Source organism: Schistocerca americana, chromosome 11 (assembly GCF_021461395.2).
Source record: "Schistocerca americana isolate TAMUIC-IGC-003095 chromosome 11, iqSchAmer2.1, whole genome shotgun sequence".
Lineage (NCBI taxonomy): Eukaryota > Metazoa > Arthropoda > Insecta > Orthoptera > Acrididae > Schistocerca > Schistocerca americana.
In genome coordinates this window covers 208,752,259-208,779,236 of record NC_060129.1, presented here as the reverse complement: position 1 = coordinate 208,779,236, position 26,978 = coordinate 208,752,259, and positions in this window count along the sequence as shown.

The following is a 26,978-nucleotide window of genomic DNA, read 5'->3' as shown; positions in this document are numbered from 1 at the left end:
AGTGTATTTTTTGTCAATATATATGGAGTTAACAAATTTTTTTTCAAATTTCCTAAATAACAATGCCTCTTGGTCAAAGGTTCAGTCAACAAAGCATCTGGCTCATGTTCATGTATTAGACTTGTAATTCTGGTTTCTATGTGCAATTATAGTATTTCTGGTTTTTCAATTAGTTCATTGTAAATGGTGTTTAAAATATCTCGTCGTATTGAGGAAGAACTGTGCCAAATACGTGTACGTTGAATCACACTTCCACACACAGAACAGTTACACTTGTGCTTTGTTGTTTCGTAGCTTTTATAGTTGCTGGGGATAGTTGCTGGGGACTTAATTAATCAATTGTGTTAACGGAAATTTCCTTTCATTCTTTATTATTATTTTATGCAGTCAGATTACGTACTAATACTACTCCGGTTATGAAGTCTCATAACCGGATACACAGCTACTAAAATTATATTTTCATTTTATAATTAAGCTGCCATGTACTTGGTGTAAATATAGGCAATATGAATTTTCTTTCACCTTGCATGAACTTACACATAAACTTTCTCTTACTTTGGCATTAATGAAAGCAATCAAACCCATTTACAGAGATTTGGCAAATCCTGAGCTACTAAAGTTTACATGGGAAGACCCAGAGTGTGAATGAGCCCTTCAATAATGTTATGAAAGACTTGAAGGGTCTGGAGAAGTTAGTGGTAAGATTCGGACAGGACACAGCTAAAGGACTGTGGGAACTGGGTGGGCTTCGTGTACGTGAAGCAGAGTTAGCTGCTCAGCAAATGACAAAAGAAGCAAGAAATAAAAGCAGGAGGCAAGCACTGGGCTGTTGTGACACTGAAGAAGACGCAGACCGTGGGCCAGGGCAGTTCTAGTGCATAAAAGATGCACAAATGTAAGTCTGTGTAAGTATTTGTGATAAAAAAGTTTTAAACCTCAATATCTCTGAACTAGATTTTCTGCAATACTTAAACCTAACTAACCATAGGACATCACACACATCCATGCCCAAGGCAGGATTCGATCCTGCGACCGTAACGGTCGCGTGGTTCCGAACTGAAGTGCCTAGAACCACTCGACCACTGCGGCCGGCTGCAATAAATGGCCCCATTCTCTGTAAAAGTAGTGATGGTAGAGACATGAAATTTTCACAGCATGCCTTGTGTGACATTCAACACATATGGAACTAGAATACTTGTAATATCCTGAGTAGTTTTGTTTTAGTGTTCATTTATTTACAAAATTCTGCCAAAACATTGAGTGTTTGAAGAAAAAGATAACATGGCCCACAATTCAATTTTAGTAATAATTCTAGTTCAGTGTATCTAGAAAGGTGCATCCAATAATTATGGACAATTGTAAGTTGGTGTCTTAAAAAATTGCCAAGATAATGGGTCATACAATTCGATAATTTAACATTGGCTGCATGGGACATAAAATGTCCCCTTAAGCTCATTCTTATTTTCAGCTTTCCGTTTTATTTCTACATTAATATTACAAATGGTTGCTGTTAACATAATTTATTAATAAAAACAAAATATAAGTCGCTGTATGTCAGCATGTTTCCGATAACAAGTCAAAACCCGTAGCAACAAATTCAAATAGGAAAAAATAAAGTAATTTTGTTTTAATCGTTTTTCATGCCACAAAACAAAGTTTCTAAGACGCGAAGAAGAGAGAGACGATCCGTGACAGATGACGCTACTGCCATCTGACGCGAATAATGGAAACCTGAAGGAGAGAAACAATGTACTGTCGACAAGAGTGACATTTGTGAGTGAGTGAAAATGCTTAAATAGGAAGAGCGATTTTTTCAACATGAGCTGCATCAGTTTCATTACAATTAATGGAAGAGGCTCGCTAGTTTAGATACATAACAATAGGATTGTTTTTAATCTGTAGAATTCTCTTCTGGAATAATGATGCAGAGATTTTATGCAAAATCGCCGTATTTATTTCCAGATACAGGTTTAGGACCACTATTCTTGTGACTGCCCTTCTAAATCTTTTATTTTTGGTTTTCCTCACGAAGGACGTGAGGTAAACATGTCCTTTGTGATATAACTATTACAATACTTCACATCTGCTACAACATTTCAAGTGATGTACAATGTACATGAATATGTAAAAGCTTCTGAATCACTACAGCAAAATACTACTGATGTTAGTTGTTACATTATGGTAAATGTCTGTTCCCCGTCTTTTTATTTTTCATTTTCTTTTTACTTTTTTTATTTTTCCTTGCTCGAGTATTAAACGCCTAGCTATGCGGCTTTCGCAGAATAAAGTACTGCTCGCTGTCACGGCAAGTCGGAGCGGTCCGTTCGGAAGTGTACGCTTAGCCCTGTCGCACCAGCAGCAAGCGGCCGAAAACTCTACTCGCTGAAAGCTGTAACTGACATCTTCTACAAATAGCTGGCTACAACCTGGATAGCGAAAGTACAAACGTCTAATAACCTACACTGTATTCTACAATACAACCACTAACAGAAAAATCCTGTTAACGTCCATCCACAGAATATCTGTATCATTATTCCAGGAAAGTCCAGGACGGTTCTTCGTCAGCCACTCTCAAAACGTACAGATTAACAATAATCCTATTGTTACGTATGTAAATAAATGCGTCCCTTTCATTAACTGTAGTTACCAAACTGATGCAGCTCACGTTAAAAACTCGCTCGTCCCGTTTAAGTGTATTCACTCACTGACAGATGTCACTTTTGTCGACAGTACACGGTTTCTTTGTTTCAGGTTCTCATTATTCACACCAGATGGGAATAGCGTCATCTGCCACGGATTGTTTCCTTCTTCCTCACGTACTACAAAGTTTGCTTTGTGGCACGAAAAGCGAAGAAAACAAAATTAACTGGTAATACCTCTTTGCCTACATGGTTTAAGAACTTTTTAACTAAACTACATTTTATTAGTGTGCTAATAAAATTTACTGCGATTTTGAGCAGTCAAAAAACGTGCAACTTAAAAAAAAGTAATTCACTCATCCCCAGAATGTTACATTTGTCTTCCCAGATACAGATTTTTTTCAGATAACAATAGATTGAATATTCTGAATTACTGTACTGCAATCTGGAAACAAATGCAGTGAACTACTATTAATTACTGACATCACTATACACACAGTGAAGTATCGCGTGGCAGCAGTCTCAGAAGCAGTATTAGTTTGAGTGCAAATCGAGTGCGAAGAGCTTCGTGTGTCGGACCTGTGGCTAAGTATATCCGCATATGTCGTCACAGTCAAAATTTGTAGCTGTAGTGACGTTGGTGCCAGGGTAGAGACAGCAAAAAAAGCGGCATTCTGAAAAAAAAATGTGAATTAGTTGTAATTAGTGACACAAACGTAGATACTCTGAAATGTCGTACATCAATACAGGCACTTGTTCGCTAGCATACGCAGTCTACAGCTACACGCGTACTAGGCAAGCCATCCTACGGTGCATGGCGGAGGGCACCTTGTACCAGTTATCAGTTCATCATAAGAATAAACCTGTTGTAAACAAACACAAAGTCGTAGCACGCGTGCACTGGTGTTGTTACGCTCTTGGAAGTAGGTCCTACGTATGCATTAGATATATTATTACTAAGTTACGTTAAGTGAAACCTGAAGATATTCAAATGTATTAACAGCCACCAACGCTTTTCTTAATCACGCTTCAGCTACGTAGTTTTTATTTCAAAAATCATGCACAGTCCAAAGACCTTGTAAAAAAATAACTAGACTCACTGATGGCGCTGCAGTCGCGGGATAATTTGAACGTTCGCCTGGACGCCATTATAGTGGTTGTAGTCTGATGTGTTGTGTAGTACTGTTGTTTATGAAGACCCTGATTCAACGTTGTATATTTGTTACTCGTAATTCTACTGTCTGTACGTTCCAATCAAAAGAAGTACAATGGTGAAGAGTTGTGCAGCGATTAATTGTACAAATAAATTCGAGAAAGGAACGAATATTACATTTCACAGGTATGTGGATATTTTAAGTTGTTTTGTATGTCAGTGCACTTGCTTAATAAATGTCTTTGTAACACGGTATTATCATAATGTCTGTGCATCTATTTGCAGGTTTCCTTTCTCAAAACCACAGCTGTTACAAAAATGCTTACACGCTGTCAGGAGGCAAGATTTCCGACCAACAGAATTCTATTTTATATGTTCTTATCATTTTGAAGAAAGTTGGCTGATCGGTTGTGTTTTCATGGTCTAGGTTAGGTTGAAACTTGATAATTTGGTCGTGAGTTGCCAAAGCACTATGCCATATATAACGGACTTCTCGTCGTAAAATCTAAAGCAAGGTAGTAGAGTCAAAAAATATCTATTAATATAGTGGACAAATCTTCGAGTATTTTGATGCATTTTGCGTACATATATCGCAAATGAACTACGAAAAATGCTAGGGGTCGGTTACATAACTTGTAGCTACGGCAGATTCCATGTAGTACGTAAGATAAATTCATAAACAGTGACTAGTTGCTGTTTGTTCATAAATTAAAAAGTATATTGTAGTAACGTATTTAAATGAGGCATTATCTTTGTGACCTAACTCAAGGGAAGGCATTTTACAACCAAAAGCAATGTATAAACATTCGAACTCCGCGCGTCAGTTTACCACTCTAATGGCTGCCGCCCAGCTATTCAATTTGTCCGCTCTTCACAGTCGACCACTCGTGCGGTTGTGGGGGCCTGGCAGTCAGTCACAGTCTGTGCATTTTTGTGCTCTGATTGTTGCGCTGTACGAAAATGGCAGCGAGGCTGCTTCCTGTTCCGTAGTGAAACACGCGCCTGGAACACTGTGCCGAGAAGTAGGCTGCTCTTAATGCTTTTCACAAGTTTACGGAGGTAATCGGCTTTGAAGTTTTCCCAGTGTCGTATGTAATACAGTTGATACACAGATACCCATTGAACGTGTAGTGCAGGCGGTAGCGTCGCAGATTGTGAGCCAAGCGCGGTTGTTCAGAACTCCGGAGTGTACGGTTTATTTTCTCGTTCAGATTCTAGTACGTAAATACTTAATCTCGTTATTATAACACTCTTCATAATTTTTATGAATAATGCACGTCTTCTTGTTTCTAATTACATATTGGACGCGAAATTCTTGTTTCCATTTCAAATACAAAGTCTTAATTATCGATGTTTCACAAAAGACTGTTCATAAAAGTTGTTTAAATTAAGAAAACATAATTTAATTTTTTGAAGCAAAAACGAAAAACCAAATCCTCTTTATTTGGACTATGTCCATCATTTTATACCACAGTATCACAGAAACATGAAAAATAATCATCAGACAAATGCTACATTTTTGGATTTGCTACTGTACCGTTACAATATGTACCCAACAGGACTGAACTGTAGCCGAGCTGCGGGCTTAGGCCCGAGAAGTAAGGAGACTGTTTAAGCTGTCAGACGTACCGGAACTGACGCACGCCACTGCCCAAACTCTGGCGGGATACAGAACGAACGACTCGTCGTAAAAGAAGAAGAGAAGATGCTGCGCCCGGTTGGCTTCGTGTATTCTGTTGTCGACTGGCTCCTTATCGACGAAGCAGGCGACACTTCCAGAACTGAAGTGTATTTTTCGGATTCGGATAAGGAACGAACTAAGAGATTACCGGACGACTGACTGTAAGTAATACGTTCAGTGGCTTCAATATTTAACCATACAGTGAAATCTAAGTACTAACACGAATTCTTTACAGACGAATCGAAAAACTAGAAGAAGCCGACCTCGGGGAAGATCAGTTTGGATTCCGTAGAAATACTGGAACACGTGAGGCAATACTGACCTTACGACTTATCTTAGAAGAAAGATTAAGGAAAGGCAAACCTACGTTTCTAGCATTTGTAGACTTAGAGAAAGCTTTTGACAATGTTGACTGGAATACTCTATTTCAAATTCTAAAGGTGGCAGGGGTAAAATACAGGGAGCGAAAGGCTATATACAATTTGTACAGAAACCAGATGGCAGTTATAAGAGTCGAGGGGCATGAAAGGGAAGCAGTGGTTCGGAAGGGAGTAAGACAGGGTTGTAGCCTCTCCCCGATCTTATTCAATCTGTATATTGAGCAAGCAGTAAAGGAAACAAAAGAAAAATTCGGTGTAGGTATTAAAATCCATGGAGAAGGAATAAAAACTTTGAGGTTCGCCGATGACATTGTAATTCTGTCAGAGACAGCAAAGGACTTGGAAGAGCAGTTGAACCGAATGGATGGTGTGTTGAAGGGAGGATATAAGATGAACATCAACAAAAGCAAAACTAGGATAATGGAATGTAGTCAAATTAAGTCAGGTGATGCTGAGGGTATTAGATTAGAAAATGAGACACTTAAAGTAGTAAAGGAGTTTTGCTATTTGGGGAGCAAAATAACTGACGATGGTCGAAGTAGAGAGGATATAAAATGTAGACTGGCAATGGCAAGGAAAGCGTTTCTGAAGAAGAGAAATTTGTTAACATCGAGTATAGATTTAAGTGTCAGGAAGTCATTTCTGAAAGTATTTGTATGGAGTGTAGCCGTGTATGGAAGTGAAACATGGACGATAAAGAGTTCAGACAAGAAGAGAATAGAAGCTTTCGAAATGTGGTGCTACAGAAGAATGCTGAAGATTAGATGGGTAGATCAGATAACTAATGAGGAGGTATTGAACAGAATTGCGGAGGAGTTTGTGGCACAACTTGACCAGAAGAAGGGATCGGTTGGTAGGACATGTTCTGAGGCATCAAGGGATCACCAATTTAGTATTGGAGGGCAGCGGTCAGGGTAAAAATGGTAGGGGGAGACCAAGAGATGAATACACTAAGCAGATTCAGAAGGATGTAGGTTGCAGTAGGTACTGGGAGATGAAGAAGCTTGCACAGGATAGAGTAGCATGGAGAGCTGCATCAAACCAGTCTCAGGACTGAAGACCACAACAACAACAACAGTGAAATCCTTCAATACTCTCTTACGTTACATACAGCTTACACAGAAGAATTACCCTGTGGTTAAGTCAGGAAATTTCATCATTTCCCGCATCTCGTGGTCGTGCGGTAGCGTTCTCGCTTCCCACGCCCGGGTTCGATTCCCGGCGGGGTCAGGGATTTTCTCTGCCTCGTGATGGCTGGGTGTTGTGTGCTGTCCTTAGGTTAGTTAGGTTTAAGTAGTTCTAAGTTCTAGGGGACTGATGACCACAGATGTTAAGTCCCATAGTGCTCAGAGCCATTTGAATTTCATCATTCTTGTTTTTAATTACAGTACTGGGTTAGCTAAAAACGATAACGTGTGTCGGTATCGTCTATTCGTCTAAGTAGCGTATTGTGGGAGATTTCCAGTGTATTATTTAATTCTGCTTAAAAATTAAATGGCATTCGGACCTGTATTGCTCCCCTGCTCGTCTCTTTTTACGTGCGAACTGCAGGCTCGCTATACCAGCTGTACCCCCTCCATGTGGAACACGACCACACCGTAACACCACCGCTTCCGAATTTTACTGTCGGCACTACACACGCTGGCAGATGACGTTCACCGGGCATTCGCCATGCCCTCACCCTGCCGTCGGATCGCCACATTGTGTACCGTGATTCATCACACCACACAACGTTTTCCCACTGTCCAATCGTCCAATGTTTACGCTCCTTACACCAAGCGAGGAGTCTTCTGGCATTCACTTGCCTGATGTGTGGCTTATGAGCAGCCACTCCACCACGAAATTCAAGTTTTCTCATCTGCCGCCTAACTGCCACAGTACTTGCAGTGGATCCTGATGCAGTTTGGAATTCCTCTATGATGGTCTTGATAGATGTCTGCCTGTGACACATTACGACCCTCTTCAACAGTCGGCGGTCTCTGTCAGTCAACAGACGAGGTCGGCCTGTATGCCTTTGTGCCGTACGCCTCCCTTCACGTTTCCACTTCACTGTCACAACTGAAACAGTGGACCTAGGGATGTTTGGGAGTGCAGAAATCTCGCGTACAAACGTATGACGCAAGTGACACCCAATCACCTGACCACGTTCTGCGGAGCGCCCCATTCTGCTCTCTCACGATGTCTGATGACTACTGAGGTCGCCGATATGGAGTACCTGGCAGTAGGTGGCAGCACAGTGCACCTGATGTGAAAAACGTATGTTGTTGTGGGTGTCCGGATACTTTTGATCACGTAGTGTACATCTGAGGCTTTTGACTACCGTTTGGTGAACTCTAAATCGGCTGAGCCATTTCGTTTCAGCTCCTGCAGTTCCGTGCTGCAGGACTCCTGCGTGTCGGTTTCGGTGTGCACCAGGACTGCAAACAAAAAAGAAATTAATTAAGTCATTTTACTTTTGCTAGACAGCAATCGAAACCTCTATGGCTATCGCTCTATATGCGAGTTAGTTTACGCAAGTGAGTTGTGATTCAGAAATGGCTCTTACCGTTAATTGTGTAAGCACTAAACTTCTGCAAATAATGATAATTACTCTAAACTGAAAATTTATAATCAATATCTTTACTCAAATGGCCCGCCTGGATAGGCAAAAGCGCTAATGCGCCGCTCCCCGTACTCGGGTAGGCGCGCCGGCCCCGGATCGAATCCGCCCGGAGGAATACCGACGTCGGCTGGTGTGCCGGCCAGCCTGGATGTGGTTGTTAGACGGTTTTCCACATCCCGCTAGGTGAATACTGGGCTGGTCCCCACCTTCCGCCTCACACTATTTCACGGTTTACACTAGACGCAGACAGCTGGTGTACACCGATTCCATCCCAGGGGGGGTACGGGGTAGCTGCAGGGAGGGCAGGGCACACCCACCCACCCCCACCCCTTCGAACTGACCCTGCCAAATCCGATTCTAAGCTCGCCGACCCTACGCAACCGCGCGATAAGGTACTGGCAAAAGAAGAAGAGGAAGATGCTTACTCAAATATTTTTGAAACTGATAATGAATATTTTGCTCTGTGCGGACCCCTGTGAGTCCTAAACGCTGCAATGATTGTGTGTCGAGTTGAAGAACTTTCGAAACGGAACCGCAGCGAACCACCAGGTGCGGTGTGAGAGGCAGGGCTGCATCAGCCTTCTGTCCCTGCAGTGGACACCACACTGCCTGCGCACGGAAAACTTTTCACTGCACTTCGTACGATCGGAAACCGCGTGCACACCTAATGGTGTCACGCACCCTTCCCTGTTTCTCATTAGTGTGGCCTGGTTTATTAGACACACACTGCCGGAATCTCGCCTCGAGACCCATTCCCTGTCTCAAAATCAAGCCGGTCCTCTCCTGCTTGAATTTTCCTTCCCATTCCGCTACGAAATGCTGTCTCGAATAGTACTGAAGCACGTAAGATTGGACCGACCGTGTGATAATATTCACAGTTACTTGATCTCGCTTTCCCCAAATGCATAGTAATTTCAGTCTTTCCTAAATTTAATGCAACTTCGTGAGATTCATAAATTTCTTATAGGAACTTATACAGTTCTCGCTTCTCTTCTGAGCCCTAAACATACGAGGATTCCCCCGGAGTTTCGTCAGTACGTGAATACTGGTACTTGTGAATTCGAGGAAAACATTTTGTAATTCAAAGGTAAGGGTTGAATCTCCTTAATCATCTTCTTGCACCTTTCTTCTCTTTCAATTCGTCTAATTTTTTATCAGCACCTATCAACTTTTTGCACGTCTTCTTTCTACCTACACGAATTAGTTTTACGTTCATTTCACAATTACCTATTCCACCTTTAATGACTGTGTTCCTTCTTCTGTTTTCCCCCGAGGTCATTCACCTGTTTCAGTTCCATATTCACCCATGTCAAGTATTCACCATTCATTCCTCGTCATCCTTTCCAAACTTGCGTTTAACTTCGTACATCAGTGATCTGTATTTTTTCTTTTCGTTATAAATATTTTTACAGTAAATGTTGCTTCTTTTGGAAATATGAGCGTGTCACTATTCACCACTGCATCTCTTTTGCATTTTTCAATCCTAGATCCGTTTTCTGTCACATTTACTACCACAACTTTGACGTCACTCTATCGATTTTCGACGCCGACAACCTCTCGAATGTTTTATAAAGTGTTCCCCGGAGGGTGACTGAGGTTTCGGCCCCTTCAGCATTCCAGAAGGGGCTCCGAGCTCTGTGAAACCACAGCGTCACCTGAGTTTCAGCTGGCGTCTCATTAGTACCACTCTATGGCGGTGCCAACACCTGAATGTCTCCGTCAGTTCTTAACTCGATCCCCAAACCTTTGTTCTATGAAGGTATTCTGAATCTCGTTACATTTGTGACTCCCTGGCCTCTTCCACTTGAATTTCTTTTTCAAGCAGTCACTGAAAAGGCGACTTTGCGCTAAATACAGAAATCTGTTGAGATCTTTCGTTCCTGTGTGTGCAATGTTTACATAACTTACGGGGATGCAGTAGGGCTACCACCAAAGCGGCTGCCGACGGCGTCACCCGCTTGCATACCCTGTAAGCTGTTCGAACGGAAATCTGTCAACAATTACCCCGCCGCCTCACTTGTTCCGTCGACCAGTAGCGAACTACCTCCACCATCTCCTATCACTGCAGTCCAGACCCTCTTTATGAATAAATTCTTCCCGATCTATGAGACATGTTTTATAAGCTCGCGAATATTATCATACACATCTTCGAAATCACTGCTTTGTGTATCTGTGGAAGGCACGCATGATCACATTTACTCTTTGACAAGTCAGCCGCGGGCGACTCGAGTTCGTGCCACTTGTCACACGCTGCGGCTGTCTGCCTTCCTCTCCGGCTGTCCCCCAGTCCTCGACTGACTTCCGTACGACGCCACGCTGCACACACACATTCTCAGAGAGCAACTGCCTGAACTTGAGGCCCAACAGGCTCCTCTTACCGAACGGTCTTCTTTTGCTGTACTCCACTCCGTACGTCTTCCTCGCTTTGTTGCCGTATGTTATTATCGTTCCTAGGCACCACAATTCTTCCACTTCATCCAAAATCTGGATGTTAAGTTTATCAGCGGCTTTGTGTATGGATACTGAGTCCATATAGTACGATTTCAGTTTACAGGTCTTTTAGTTTTTCTTCAGACGGGGCACGAGTGTAGCAAATTCGCTAACTGTGTCGGTCGATGTCAGATGATTACAACACAGAGCTAGTGATACCGTGCGAAAATATTCTTCCGTGCAGTGCACGTTTATTCAACTGCTGTTACAACAAACCAACCCACTGGGTAACTGAAGTTTGCGATCCCGTCTTCTTTTTGCTAACGTTTTATCAGATTTCCGGCTACAAATTGTCAGATTCATGTTTCTCACACAACTACGCAAGACACTCCTGAATTTACGAAATTTTACATCTTTCCGAATTTGTCCATAATGTAATAACATTTTTGCATATTTTCGTGTGAAAATGTGCTACAAAAATTATTTATCCTACAAACTTCGCTTTACAATCACATAGATTCAAGATAGCTTAAATACCTATGCAAAACGTATAATGTTTTTTATACGTTTTTCTGTATGTCACTCACAACGAATGCCACTTGTATATGATTATTTCCAAACTTAAATTACGTGATATCTAACAAAACTTTATTGCTCACTAAACAAAGAATAACTTTTTTTTCCAAAGTCATAGTTCACTACCTCAGAAATAACTTCTTGTAAAATGTAAATACAAACAAACCGTGTGACGTGACATATTTTAAAAATAATTGAATCTTAATTTTCACAAGCATGTAAATAATTTTTTGTTTCTATCATATTTCTGAGAACTTTTCAGTTATAAGAAATATAATTTCATCTAAATTTGTCTCTGTTCTTAAAGATGGAAACGGTATCATTTACCAATTTGATTCACAACTTCTAGATGCTTCTGGAAGTAAAACTGTATTACAGATACCTTAGGATTGTAACCAAGGCGCGCACTGCAGTTGGAAATCTCCTAGTGAGCATTTGGTGTGTGTGTGTGTGTGTGTGTGTGTGTGTGTGTGTGTGTGTGTGTCAGTCAGACTGACTGTACACTGTGCAAACAAGCCGTTTCCTGCTACCGCGAGAAAGTGCAAACAAGCCATTTGCTGCTACCGCGAGAAATTGTATTGTGTAAATTTTTACATTTTGCTCGTCTGTGTTAAAATTGTGTGTGTTTTCTGAGGTGAGCTACGACGCTCGTTAGCCACTTTGTGATGAGAAAACTTAAAAATCAAAGACGTCAAAGTGATACTTGAGCTCTCAGCATCACTGAGCTGAAAACCCGGATGATGCGAATCTTAATCAAGATTTTTATTAGAGACCGAACCCTAGACACTGATACCATATACAAGTATAATATCGTCTATTGTAACCTCAGAATACACGTAGCAAAAATGGTGCCGTTCATTAGAAATGCTTGACTGGAGTATTAACAGCATATCTAAGAAACACACTATAGCTGCGGACCCTTAACCAGGTTCTAAGAAATAAAAGAGTGGAATACTACTGACTGTATTTTTCAGGAGCATACTAGTACATAATAATACTTTTCGACCAGGACCATGGACGAAAGTAAGATACTGGAAACAATTTTGGAGGAAAAATGTTTTCGTTGATCAAATTTTCTCAGAAATATTACTCTTAATTGAAAATGAAAAAATAGACAGAAATTCTCGGCGCTGAAGTCTGGAACAAAAGCGGAGATAAGCAGAACGCAACGATTTAGTTAGATAAACAGGCAGGCGGGGGTGTGAGGTGTGAGACAAATTACGGACAAAAAATGGCTCTGAGCACTATGGGACTTAACTTCTGAGGTCATCGGTCCCCTACAACTTAGACCTACTTAAACCCAACTAACCTAAGGACATCACACATATCCATGTTCGAGGCAGGATTCGAACCTGCGACCGTGGCGGTCGCGCGGTTCCAGACTGCAGCGCCTAGAACCGCTCGGCCACCCTGGCCGGCAATTACGGACACATTGCGGGATCCCAAACGTGGTATCTTCACTGAAACAGACTTATTTTCAAACACGCGAAGGTTTTTTTTTTTGGGGAGGTCATCAGCCTTTTGACTGCTTTCATGTGGACCGCCACGAATCCCCCCCCCCCCCCCCCGTGACAACCTCTTCATCTCAGAGCAGCACTTGCAGCCTACGTCCTCAGTTATTTGCTTGACGTATTCCAATCTCCGTCTTCCTCTACAGTTTTTACCCTCTACAGCTTCCTCTAGTAACATGGAAGTCATTCTCTCACGTCTTAATAAATGTCCTATCATCCTGTTCCTTCTCCTTGTCAACGTTTTCCATATATTCTTTTCCGGTTCTGCGCAGATTCTCCTTGTTCCTTACCTTATCGGTCCACCTAATTTTCAACATTCGTCTGTAGCACCACATCCCAAATGCTTCGATTCTCTTCTGTTCCGGTTTTCCCACAGTCCATGTTTCACTACCATACAATGCTGTACTCCAGACGTACATCCTCAGAAATTTCTTCCTCAAATTAAGGCCGGTATTTGATATTAGTAGACTTCTCTTGGCCAGAAATGCCTTTTTTGCCATAGCGAGTCTGCTTTTAATGTCCTCCTTGCTCCGTCCGTCATTGGTTATTTTACTGCCTAGGTAGCAGAATTCCTTAACTTCATTGACTTCGTGACCATCAATCCTGCTGTTAAGTTTCTCGCTGTCCTCATTTCCACTACTTCTCATTACCTTCGTCTTTCTTCGATTTACTCTCACTCCATATTGTGTACTCATTAGACTGTTCATTCCATTCAGCAGATCATTTAATTCTTCTTCACTTTCACTCAGGATAGCAATGTCAGCAGTGAATCGTATCATTGATATCCTTTCACCTTTAATCCCTTTCACCTCGAATTTTAATTCTATTCCTAAACCTTTCTTTTATTCTCATCATTGCTTCCTCGACATACCTATTGAACAGTAGGGGCGAAAGGCTACAGCCTTGTCTTACACCCTTCTTAATACGAGCACTTCGTTCTTGGTCGTCCACTCTTATTATTCCCTCTTGGTTGTTGTACATATTGTATATGACCCGTCTCTCCCTATAGCTTACCCCCACTTTTTTCTAGAATTTCGAACGTCTTGCACCATTTTTCACTGTTGAACGCTTTTCCCAGGTCGACAATCCTGTGAACGTGACTCGATTTTTCTTTAGTCTCGCTTCCATTATTAACCGCAACATCAGAATTGCCACTCTCGTCCCTTTACTTTTCCTAAAGCCACACTGATCGTCGTCCAACGGATCCTCATTTGTTTTCCTTTCTTCTGTATATTATCCTTGTAAGTAACTTGGACGCACGAGATGTTAAGCTGACTGTGCTATAATTCTCTCGCTTGTCAGCTCTTGCCGTCTTCCGAGTCGTGTGGATGATGCTCTTCCGAAAGTCAGATGGCATCTCGCCAGACTCCTACAGTCTACACATCGGCGTGAATGGTCGTTTTGTTGCCACTTCCCCTCCAATGATTTTAGAGATTCTTGATGATCTATCCATTCTGCCCTATTTGACCGTAAGTCCTCCAAAGCTCTTTTAAATTCCGATTCTAATGCTGGATCCACTGTCTCATCTAAATCGACTCCTGTTTCTTCTTCTATCACATCAGACAAATCTTCACCCTCATAGAGGCTTTCAACGTATTCTTTCCACATATCTGTTTTCTCCTCTGCATTTAACACTGCAATTCCCGTTGCACTCTTAATGTTACCACCCTCGCTTTTAATGTCACCGAAGGTTGTTTTGACTTTCCTGTATGCTGAGTCTGTCCTTCCGACAATAATTTCTTTTTCCTGCAGCCATTTCGTCTTAGCTTCCCTGCACTTCCTATTTATTTCATTCGTCAGCGACTTGTATTTCTGTATTCGTGAGTTTCCCGGAACATTTTTGTACTTCCTACTTCCATCGATAAACTGATCTCTTCTGTCATCCGTGGTTTCTTCGCAGTTATCTTCTTTGTACCTACTTTTTCCTTCGCAACTTCTGTGATGGCCCTTTCTAGATATGTCCATTCCTCTTCAACTGTACTGCCTACTGCGCTATTCCTTGTATCTATAGCCTTAGAGAACTTCAAGCGAATCTCGTCATTGCTTAGTACTTCCGTATCCCACTTCTGACTAACCTTTTAAGCTTCAACCAACTCTGCATCGCTACTATATTGTGATCTGAGTCTAAATCTGCTCCCAGGTACGCCTTACAATCCAGTATCTGATTTCGGAATCTCTGTCTGAGCATGATGTAATCTAACTGAAATCTTCCCGTATCATCCGGCCTTTTCCAAGTACATCTCCTCCTCTTGTGATTCTTGAACAGAGTATTGGCTATTACTAGCTGAAATTTATTACAGAACTCAATAACTGTTTCTCCTCTCTCATTGCTTGTCCCAAGCCCATATTCTCCTGTAACCTTTTCTTCTACTCCTTCCCCTACAACTGCGTTCCAGTCACCCATGACTATTAGAATTTCGACCCGCTTTACATACTGCATTACCCTTTCAATATCCTCCAAGACTTTCTCTCTCTGTTCACCTTCAGCTTGCGACGCCGGCATGTATACCTGGACTATCGTTGTCGGTTTTCGTTTGCTGTCGATTCTGATAAGAACGACCCGGTCACTGAACTGTTCACAGAGACACACTTTCTGCCCTACCTTCCTATTCGTAACGAATCCTACTCGTGTTATACTATTTTCTGCTGCTGTTGATATTACCCTATACTCATCTGACCAGAAATTCTTGTCTTCTCTCCACTTCACTTCACTGACCCCTATTATATCTAGAGTGAGCCTTTGCATTTCCCTTTTCAGGGTTACAGTTAATAATGACAAATTAAAATCGGAAGTCAGAACTGAAAGAGTTCCAACGTGAAAATAGCAATCAGATTGGACTTTTTAAAGTCGAAACAAGTAGACCGGTTAATACGAGGATCGCTCAATAAGCAATGCCCCACATTTTTTGTAAAGAGCCACCAATATACACAGGCAAACGTCCTTGTTGGTGCTTCGCATCTGATGTTTGTTCTGTCCGCCGGTGAAGTTTCGAACCGTTCTGACAGATGGCAGAGCCGCAGCACAGCGTCAAAATGGCGTCTACATACGACTCACATGGCAAGCAGCGTGCTGTTATTGAATTCTTGTGTGCAGAGAAGGAAACCGCAGCGAACATGCATAAACGTCTGTGTTCAGTGTATGGCGATGCTGCAGTTGATACGAGTTCAGTCGATCGATGGGTAGAGACAGTCACAGCCTCGGGAAGTGCAGAACCGGAGCTCCACGGTGAGCCAGGCCCGGGTCGACCTGCCACAGCCGCTGCTCCAGACGCGCATCACAACTCGGCAACTGGCTCTACAGTTGCCTGTCAGCTTTGGAAGTGCGTCTGCAGTGACAGAGACTCTCGCGTGTTCAAAGAGGTGTCACGATGGGTTCCACGAACGCTCACATCGGACCACAAGATTCTGAGGCAGACCATTTCGGCTGAATTGTCGGAGCGTTTTGAGACCGACGCAGAGTCCTTTTTGTCACGGGACGTTACGGGGGTCGAAAGCTGGGACCACCACTTTGGCCGGAAACGGAAAGGCAGTCCACGGAGTGGCATCGTCATCATTCACAGCAAAAGAAGAAATTCGAGACGACCCCCTCTGACGGAAAAGTCACGGTGACAGTCTTCTGGGATTGTGGTGGCGCCATTCTCGTGGATGTGACGCCGAGAGGGCCACAGACATACGTGAAGACTCTGAATAAACTCAAGAACCGTTCCCGACGTGTCCGATCGGGCGAGAATCCAGCAGAAATCTTGCTCCGACACTATAATGCACGCCCACACACGCGGAAACACGTCGCCAAATTGGGCTGGACATCGCTGCCCCATCCACCCTACAGACCAGAACTGGCAGCCTCGGACTTGCACCTCTTTGCGCCGCTTAAGGTTTCTGTACGGGGAACACAGTCTGAAGATGACGGGGGTGCACGGACAATATGGCCTAGCCTACAGGGCGAGAGCTTTTACCAGCAGGGAATAACACGTGGTCTTCCACAATGTTGGCGCACGGCCATAGAAGATAATGGAGACCACGTAGAAAAACAAGACGTCGACAAGACATGTTGATGTATATTGTCAACAAATTCTGACTGTTAGAAATAAATATGTTCTGACAGCAAAAATGTGGGGCATTATTTTTTGAAACACCCTCGTATGTACTTTACAAAGCCCTAGATGGTAATGGTCTATTCGTACGAGAGTAAGTCAATTATTATCCGCAAAGTAGTTATAAAATTTTATTGTAATCAAACAGGAAAGTTACAAGAATTTAATTTTTCGACATAGTCTCCTTGCGTTTCAACGCACTCGGTCCACCGTTGTACAAGCTCCCCGGCGCCCTCATAAAGGAAGCTTCTCGGTTGAGCTGTGAGCCTGGAATGGGCCGCTTCTTCCACTGCTTCGTCCGAGGCAAATCGGCGGCCCCTCAATGCCTGTTTGAGTGGACCAAACAAGCGATAAGTCAGAAGGGGCAAGATCGGGACTATACGGAGGACGATCCAGTACTTCAAATTTGGGTTTCTGGAGCGCTTCAGCAGGGTGGGCAGCAGTGTGCGGACGGGCATTGCCGTGCAACACAACACGCCTTTTGACGGCAATCCTCGGCGTTTACTTCGAACTGCAGGCTTTAGCCTGGCAGTAAGCATCTCACTGTAACGTACACTGTTTATTGTTGTGCCCCTTTCCCCATAATGTCGCAGTACTGGACCTCGTGCGTCCCAAATAACCGTAAGCTTCAGTTTTCCTGCGGACCGTTGGATCTTGAACTTTTTCTGGCACGGCGAATTTGGATGTTTGCATTCCATACACTGCCGTTTATTCAAATGGTTCAAATGGCTCTGAGCACTATGGGACGCAACTGCTGAGGCCATTAGTCCCCTAGAACTTAGAACTAGTTAAACCTAACTAACCTAAGGACATCACACACATCCATGCCCGAGGCAGGATTCGAACCTGCGACCGTAGCGGTCTCGCAGTTCCAGACTGCAGCGCCAAAACCGCGCGGCCACTTCGGCCGGCGCCGTTTATTCTTCGGCTCGTAATGACGGACCCATGTTTCCTCACGAGTATTAATCCTGTCTAAGAAGTTGTCCCCTTCGTTGCCACAGCGATCCAAATGTTTTTTGCAGGTGTCCCAGCGTGTTTGTTTATGCTAGTGTATGCCTTGTTTTGGGACCCATCTTGCACAAACTTTATGAAACCCAAGCCTGTTGTGGATCATTTCGTAGGCAGAACCGTGACTAATTTGCAGACGATGTGCCACTTGGTCAGTAGTTAATCGTCTGTGTAAGAGAATCATTTCACGTGAACGCTCAATGGTTTGTTCATTTGTGGCGGTAGGCGGTCGTCCGGCTCCTACACCGTGCGTAACACTTGTGCGACCATTTCGCAATTTTTAAATCCATTCGTAGGCACTCCGTTGTGGCAAAACAGTATTCCCGTACTGTACGGCAAGTGTTCGATGAATTTCGGCCCCTGATACGCCTTCCCAGCACAAGAATCGGATTACTGAACGTCGCTCTTCTCTGGTGCGAATAGACGGCGGAGCAGCCACGACTAACAGCACGGCAGCGAGAACCAAACTAACCCAGCAGGTCGGAAATTGCAAAGGTATAACAACAAATAAACAAAGCGTGCGCCATCAACGTAAAATGACAGTAGTAGTAAAATAAACAAAAATATCACTAAACAGCGGATAATAATTGACTTACCCTCGTATAACGTCTCGTTTCGGAACATTAAAACACACTTTGCAAAAATAGTAATGTTCACTAGAACTGCACGAATAAAATATTAGTAATGTGCTGTAGTGTCCGTTTTTCAATATTCACCATTATCGAGGTGAAACATAAATAAGAATGACTGTGTGTGACTCAAAATGAACTGCAAACATCGATTTATCTGCGAAAGGTAATAACACTACCAGTAAAAATATACAATATAGATCGATAGATGCAGGTTCAAATGGTTCAAATGGCTCTGAGCGCTATGGGACTTAACCGCTGTGGTCACCAGTCCCCTAGAACTTAGAACTACTTAAACCTAACTAACCTAAGGACATCACACACATCCATGCCCGAGGCAGGATTCGAACCTGCGACCGTAGCAGTCGCACGGTTCCGGACTGCGCGCCTAGAACCGCGAGACCACCGCGGCCGGCGATAGATGCAGGAAAGACACTATTTTTGTTGTATGAGATTATAGTGTGTAAGTAATTAAAAGAAGTATTATTATCTTTGTAAGAGTATAAAACGCAATGCAATGCTCATTCTTCTGTCTAGTCTGTTTTGTTCTGTTCGTTCTGGTGTTAGCTGGAATAAGGTACGCAAGCATTGTGCTGCGGTAGCATTTGTTTCTGTCGTAACGTAACTGCTCGATAAAACCAGATATAATACGTAATTGGCAACCTACGAAATTCATTATTTTGCTTATTACATCGCTTTTGTATTTTTTTTTGAAAGCTAAACGTAAAAACTAACTTCACTAAAAATTAGTAACAGATCACGCTATATGAAAAGACAAACAGATTTAGTAGGAAAATGTTTCCTCCAAAAATATATTAGTTGGACTTTTTTTTTTTGAGAGATATAATAGTGCGCAAAGGAGATGTGAGGCGGCAGAGCGGCGGCGGCGGCAGTCAGCGCTCACCGGACTCGTAGTTGACACACTTGTGGTTGTAGTAGTGGCAGAGGTTGTCGAAGCCGATCAGTTCGCCGTCGCACTTGGCCAGGATCTCGAACTTCCAGTCGTCGCAGTCGGTCTGGCAGTCCGGCGGCACGGGCGACGTGTCGTTGCCCTCCGTGTGGTTCCCCGTCGCCGCCTCCGTCGCCGCCTCCGTCGCCGCCTCCGTCGTCGCCTCCGTCACCGCCTCCGTCACCGCCCGTTCCGCTGGAGCGCCGTCACCCGGGTCTGGAGGCGGCGGGTCCTGCGGCGCCGCCACCGCCTCTGGAACGCGGAGCACCAGCGGCAGCAGAGCTGGAACCGACAGCGGCGTCCGTCCCGCCGTGAGGCGTCGCCGGCGTAGAGAGGCGGGGGGCGGGAGAGAGTGGAGGCGGGAGAGAGTGGAGGCGGGAGAGAGCGGAGGCGGGAGAGAGCTGAGGCGGGAGAGAGTGGAGGCGGGAGAGAGCGGAGGCGGGAGAGAGCGGAGGCTGGAACGCAGAATCGAGAGCGAGAAGCGACGTCGGCAAGTGGGGACGCAGGTGGCGGCGGAACAAACCGGCGGTGAAAGGGACGGGTTGTTCCGAAAGTTCTGTGCCGTCGGAAATCCGCCAAAGAAGCCACACATGTTGTAAGACAATTTTAAGCAGCGCGGCCGTAAAGACGGCGCAACAAATATTCCAAACCGTGTAGAGAAATTTGATAAGGACGAGCTGCGGCTCCAGAATGGCGGGACGAATGTATCTTTGGTGCAAAGTTGTGCGACCAGAAGACAGGCTGAGGTGGTTCCCAACTTGTTGGGGGTGAAATGTTTGGTTTTAGAAATGGTTTAACAACTGAAAATGCTACATTCTCTTTTCTCTGTGAGGTTTTGGACGGATTAATTAAAAGGTTGCGAACGCTAGGTGTTTTCCTTGATTTAACGAAGGCTTTTGACTGTGTTGACCACAAAATATTACTGCACAACTTGGACCATTATGGAGTAAGGGGAGTAGCTTACAATTGGTTCGCCTCTTACTTTAAGAACAGAAAGCAGAAGGTAATCCTCCGCAATATTGAGAGTGGTAGTGATGTTCAGTCCCAATGGCGCACTGTTAAGTGGGGCGTTCCCCAAGGGTCGGTGCTGGGGCCACTGTTGTTTCTTATTTATATAAATGATATGTCTTCTAGTATTACAGGTGGTTCAAAAATATTTCTGTTTGCTGCTGACACCAGCTTCGTAGTAAAGGATCTTGTGTGTAATATTGAAACAGTATGAAATAATGTAGTTCCTGAAATAAGTTCATGGCTTGTGGAAAATAATTTGATGCGAAATCACAGTAAGACTCAGTTTTTACAGTTTCTGACTCACAATTCAACAAGAACCGATACTTTGATCAGACATAATGGGCGTATTATAAGCGAGACGGAACAGTTCAAGTTCCTATGCGTTCGGATAGATAGTAAGCTGTTGTGGAAAGCCCGTGTTCAGGATCTTGTTCAGAAACTAAATGCTGCTTTATTTACCATTAGAACAGTATCTGAAATAAGTGACAGTTCAACATGAATAGTAGTCTACTTCGCATATTTTCATACGCTTATGTCGTATGGTATTATTTTTGGGGGTAATTCTTCTGATTCAAAAAGGGTATTTTTGGCTCAAAAACGGTCTATGTGTGGTGTAAGTTCGAGAACCTCTTGTCGACCGCTATTCAATAGTCTGGGAATTCTGACATTGCCCTCACAGTATATATTTTCTTTAATGTCGTTTGTTGTTAGCAGTATTAGCTTATTCACAAGCAGTTAGCAGCTTTCACTCAGTTAATACTAGGCAGAAATCAAATCTGCATGTGGAATGCACTTCCTTGACTCTTGTGCAGAAAGGAGTGCAGTATTCTGCTGCATCCATTTTCAATAAGCCACCACAAGAACTGAAAAATCTTAGCAGTAGCCCAAACGCTTTTAAGTCTAATCTGAAGAGTTGCCTCATGGCTCACTCCTCCTATTCTGTCGAGGAGCTCCTGGAAGATCTGAAAAATTAAGCAAATTCCAGTGTCACATTGTTGATTTTCTTTATTTAAACTTACGAATTGTCGCCTGAATACGTTTCTTATATTTCATTTTATCTGATTCTACTATCGTGTTATAATTTCATGTATTGACTCGTTCCATGACCATGGAGACTTCTCCTTAATTTGGTCCCACGGAACAATAAATAGATAAATAAATTCTGATGAGCCACCGGTCCGTACCGACAACTATAGTAGTGGAGGTGGGAGTAACGCACGTGACTTTGTGTTGCAGAAGAGGGCGGAGCCGTATGTGAAGGCAGCGAAGCTGCCGGCTCGTCTGCCGGAGTCAAATTTTTTTGCTGTAACGATGTAAGTGCGTGAAGATACGGGGTTTGGAACTTTAATAGTGGCAATTTGCAGCTCGTACAAAATAGATACGTGTTTCAAAGTTTTAGTGACCTTCAAAGTAGTCACCAGCGTTGTGTATAGCCCGTTGCCAGCGATGTGGAAGTCGTAGGATACTGTTAGCAGTGCCAGTTGTGTTGACAATTCGAAAGGCACGGTGTGTTGCCCGACGAATTTGTAGCAGTTCTGAAGCGAATGCCGTGCAGTGCTTCCTTCACTTAAGAAATCGAGTTGAACTCTCGATGGCAAAAGTCAGGGGAGTGCAGTAGGTGGTACAGCACCTAGCAGCCCCATCAGTCAATCAAACCAATAACAGCTGGGACTGTACGTGCTTCAACATTGTCCTGCAAAATGATGGTCACGTCCTGCAGAAAGTGTCATCACTTCTGTCTCTATGTTGTTCATTTTTGGAACACGACCTACGACCAGGTTAGAGACACAGGGATAAAGTGCAGGGAGCAAAAGGCTGATTACAATTTGTAGAGAAACCAGAAGGCAGTTATGAACGGAGGGGCATGAAAGGGAAGCAGTGGTTGGGAAGGGAGTGAGACAGCGTTGTAGCCTGTCCGCAATGTTGTTCAATCTGCATACTGAGCAAGCAGTAAAGGAAACAAAAGGAAAATCTGGAGTAGCGCCAAAAATGCATGAAAGGAAACAAAAACTTTGAGGTTTGCAAACGACATTGTAATTCCGTCAGAGACAGCAAAGCACCTGGAAGAACAGTTGAATGGACAGTGTCTTGAAACGAGGATATAAGACGGAAACCAACAAAAGCAAAACGAGGATAATGGAATGTAGTCGAATTAAATCAGGTGAGACTGAAGGAATTAGATCAGGAAATGACACGCTTAAAGTAGTAAAGGAGTTTTGCTATTTGGGGAGCAAAATAACTGATGATGGTCGAACTAAAGAGGATATAAAATGTATGCTGGCTATGGCAAGGAAAGCATTTCTCAAGAAGAGAAATTTGGTTTGTTAACATCGAGTGTAGACTTAAGTATCAGGAAGTCCTTTCTGAAAGTATTTGTATTGAGTGTAGCCATGTATGGAAGTGAAACGTGGACGATAAGTAGTTTGGACAAGAAGAGAATAGAAGCTTTCGAAATGTGGTGCTACCGAAGAATGCTGAAGATTAGATGGGTAGATCACGTAACTAATGGGGAGGTATCGAATAGAACTGGTGAGAAGAGTTGACAGGGATTACCAATTGGAGGACAGCGTGGAGGGTGAAGATCGTAGAGGGAGACCAAAAGATGAATACACTGAGCAGATTCAGAAGAATGTAGGTTGCAGTAGGTACTGGGAGATGAAGAAGCTTGTACAGGATAGAGAAGCATGGAGAGCTGCATCAAACCAGTCTCTGGACTGCAGATCACAACAAATCATTCGTTAGTTCAGTATGAGCTGCGAGTATAAAAGTATTCTTAGGACTGGCCATTAATCTACGGAAAGACTCAAATAAGTCTGCTTGTAATGTAAAGGTGACAACAATGACGCACAAAAGAAAAATATAGCAGCAGATGTGTTCGAAAGAAGCTGTAAATTAGCATTTCCTATAATTGTGATTTCCACAAAATGCTCATACTTTGAGATGTCACGTCACGAAGAGTGAAACAAATAACCGAAACAGAACTGAAAGCGTCTCAGAATGTAGAAGGCTGCCGTGGAATTAGTTACGACGGCCAACAACCCTCGGCGGAGCCCACCAACTGCGTGCTCCGCAGAACAACTAGAGAAAGAAGAGAGAAAACTATAGAGAAAAATACCAGGTCCCAAAAGAGGTGGAGAGAGGTGGATGCGAAGGCCTAGGGAAGAACTGTACCGGAACATGAGAACAACATCCGGGGAAATCAGACTCGAAAGGGCAAGGTTTGCCGGACGTGTAGTTAGGTGGGTACGGACAGAGTGAGGGAGAGAGTGTGGGAAACAACAGGAAGGACAAGGGGAAAGACAGGAACCGAGTGGGTTGTTGAACTTCGGAAGGACTGGATGGAATTGCGGATCGAGGTCGGAGGAAAGGAAAGTTGGAGGAACAAATATACACCGACCAACATGCCGGAGATCTACGACAGAGAAGAATACAGGAAAAGATTAGAGGGTCACCAGTGGAGCGGACACAGAAGATCTCCGAAGAAGTGCGAGAGAGAAGAAAAAGAGTGAAGAGGTTCTGGAAGAAGAAGAGAAAATTGCAGTCCTCGAAGGCGCTACCTGTGGTCCTGCAGAGGCCGTAACGCCAGAAGAAGAAGAAGAAGAAGAAGAAGAAGAATGCGAGTCTCCGAGCAGCTCGGTGTTTGAGGTGGGTGGTTGCAGATCCACACGTGGAATTGAGAAAGTCGCAGAATGACGAGGAGGCCAAGATTTTCATTTTGATCCACAGGTCGCCAACGTCTCCCCCGAAGATGTTCGGCCTTCATATTACGTGGCAGTGGGTGTAACGTGCTAAAACGTGAAGCACGAAATTATCAAGTTTCAAGGTTAATATAAACGCAGCTGGTCTTTCACATCCGCATTCACTCTGTTCGTTGTAATGTTCGTTACTGTTTCACACTCTTCGTTTAGCTCCTTCACATCTAGAGTCGTCAATGCCGAAAATCGAGAATCTCGCAGGAGCTATGTGGGGCAATTCGATCTTTGCTGAAAAGTCGCCGAATGCTTTCACTTCCCGCATCCGTTCAACAGGGCGAGACGCGGCAGCTGCCATTAACAGACTGGCGGACTACGGCGTATCTGCCATACGTAGGTCGTTTTTCTGAGTATAGGAAAAAAGGTCACGTCCTGAGGCGTGTATTGTCTCTGTCGAGGATGAACCAAAGACGCCGGCACGCACGCAACGTTTCGGTAGCCAGGGCCGTCTTCAGAGCTCTGCGCGGCACGCCTGGGGCTCGCGGACTGTCGACCCACTACTCCGGGGGAGACGCTTTTCAGTTGGGGAGTTACGAAGTGCACGAACAATACTTAAGAAGTGATCGACGCGGGCAGGGTGGCCGAAGCGAAATGCTGGCGCCTCCAGAAAACGCGACAGAAACAGTCCCGCAGGAAGAGGTATCGCATTCAGCGCCAAACACTTGCTTCATAAAATAGTTTCGGAACGACGAAATTCGTCACGGCCTCTGCACAGTTCATTCATTTTACCTGCACTCTGTCGAATGTGGTTACAAAATAAAATATATGCTTCCTATAGAAACCAGATGGCAGTTATAAGAGTCGAGGGACACGAAAAGGAAGCAGCAAATAGCAAAACTCCTTCACTACTTTAAGTGTCTCATTTCCTAATCTAATTCCCTCAGCATCACCCGACTTAATTTGACTACATTCCATTATCCTCGTTTTGCTTTTGTTGATGTTCATCTTATATCCTCCTTTCAAGACACTGTCCATTCCGTTCGACTGCTCTTCCAAGTCTTTTGCTATCTCTGACAGAATTACAATGTCATCGGCGAACCTCAAAGTTTTTACTTCTTCTCCATGAATTTTAATACCTACTCCGAATTTTTCTTTTGTTCCCTTTACTGCTTGCTCAATATACAGATTGAATAACATCAGGGAGAGGCTACAACTCTGTCTCACTCCTTTCCCAACCACTGCCTCCCTTTCATGCCCCTCGACTCTTATAACTGCTATCTGGTTTCTATACAATTTGTAAATAGCCTTTCGCTCCCTGTATTTTACCCCTGCCACCTTCAGAATTTGAAAGAGAGTATTCCAGTTAACATTGTAAAAAGCTTTCTATAAGTCTACAAATGCTAGAAACGTAGGTTTGCCTTTTCTTAATCTTTCTTCTAAGATAAGTCGTAAGGTCAGTATTGCCTCACGTGTTCCAACATTTCTACGGAATCCAAACTGATCTTCCCCGAGGTCGGCTTCTACTAGTTTTTCCATTCGTTTGTAAAGAATTCGTGTTAGTACTTTGCAGCTGTGTCTTATTAAACTGATAGTTCGTTAATTTTCACATCTGTCAACACCTGCTTTCTTTGGGATTGGAATTATTATATTCTTCTTGAAGTCTGAGGGTATTTCGCCAGTCTCATACATCGTGCTCACCAGATGGTAGAGTTTTGTCATGACTGGATCTCCCGAGGCCATCAGTAGTTCTAATGGAATGTTGTCTACTCCCGGGGCCTTGTTTCGACTCAGGTCTTTCAGTGCTCTGTCAAACTCTTCACGCAGTATCTTATCTCCCATTTCATCTTCATCTACATCGTCTGCCATTTCCATAATATTGTCCTCAAGTACATCGCCCTTGTATAAACCCTCTATATACTCCTTCCACCTTTCTGCCTTCCTTTCTTTGCTTAGAACTGGGTTGGCATCTGAGCTCTTGATATTCATGCATGTGGTTCTCTTCTCTCCAAAGGACTCTTTAATTTTCCTGTAGGTAGTATCTATCTTACCCCTAGTAAGACAAGCCTCTACATCCTTACATTTGTCCTCTAGCCATCCCTGCTTAGCCATTTTGCACTTCCTGTCGATATCACTTTTGAGACGTTTGTATTCCTTTTTGCCTGCTTCATTTATGGCATTTTTATATTTTCTCCTTTCATCAATTAAATTCAATATATCTTCTGTTACCCAAGGATTTCTATTAGCCCTCGTCTTTTTACCTACTTGATCGTCTGCTGCCTTCACTACTTCATCCCTAAGATCTACCCATTCTTCTTCTACTGTATTTCTTTCCCCCATTCCTGGCAATTGTTCCCTTATGCTCTCCCTGAAACTCTCTACAACCTCTGGTTCTTTCAGTTTATCCAGGTCCCATCTCCTTAAATTCCCACCTTTTTGCAGTTTCTTCAGTTTCAATCTGCAGTTCATAACCAATAGATTGTGGTCAGAATCTACATTTACCCCAGGAAATGTCTTACAATTTAAACCTGGTTCCGAAATCTCTGTCTTACCATTATATAATCTATCTGATACCTTTTAGCACCTCCAGGATTCTTTCAGGTATACAACCTTCTTTTATGATTCT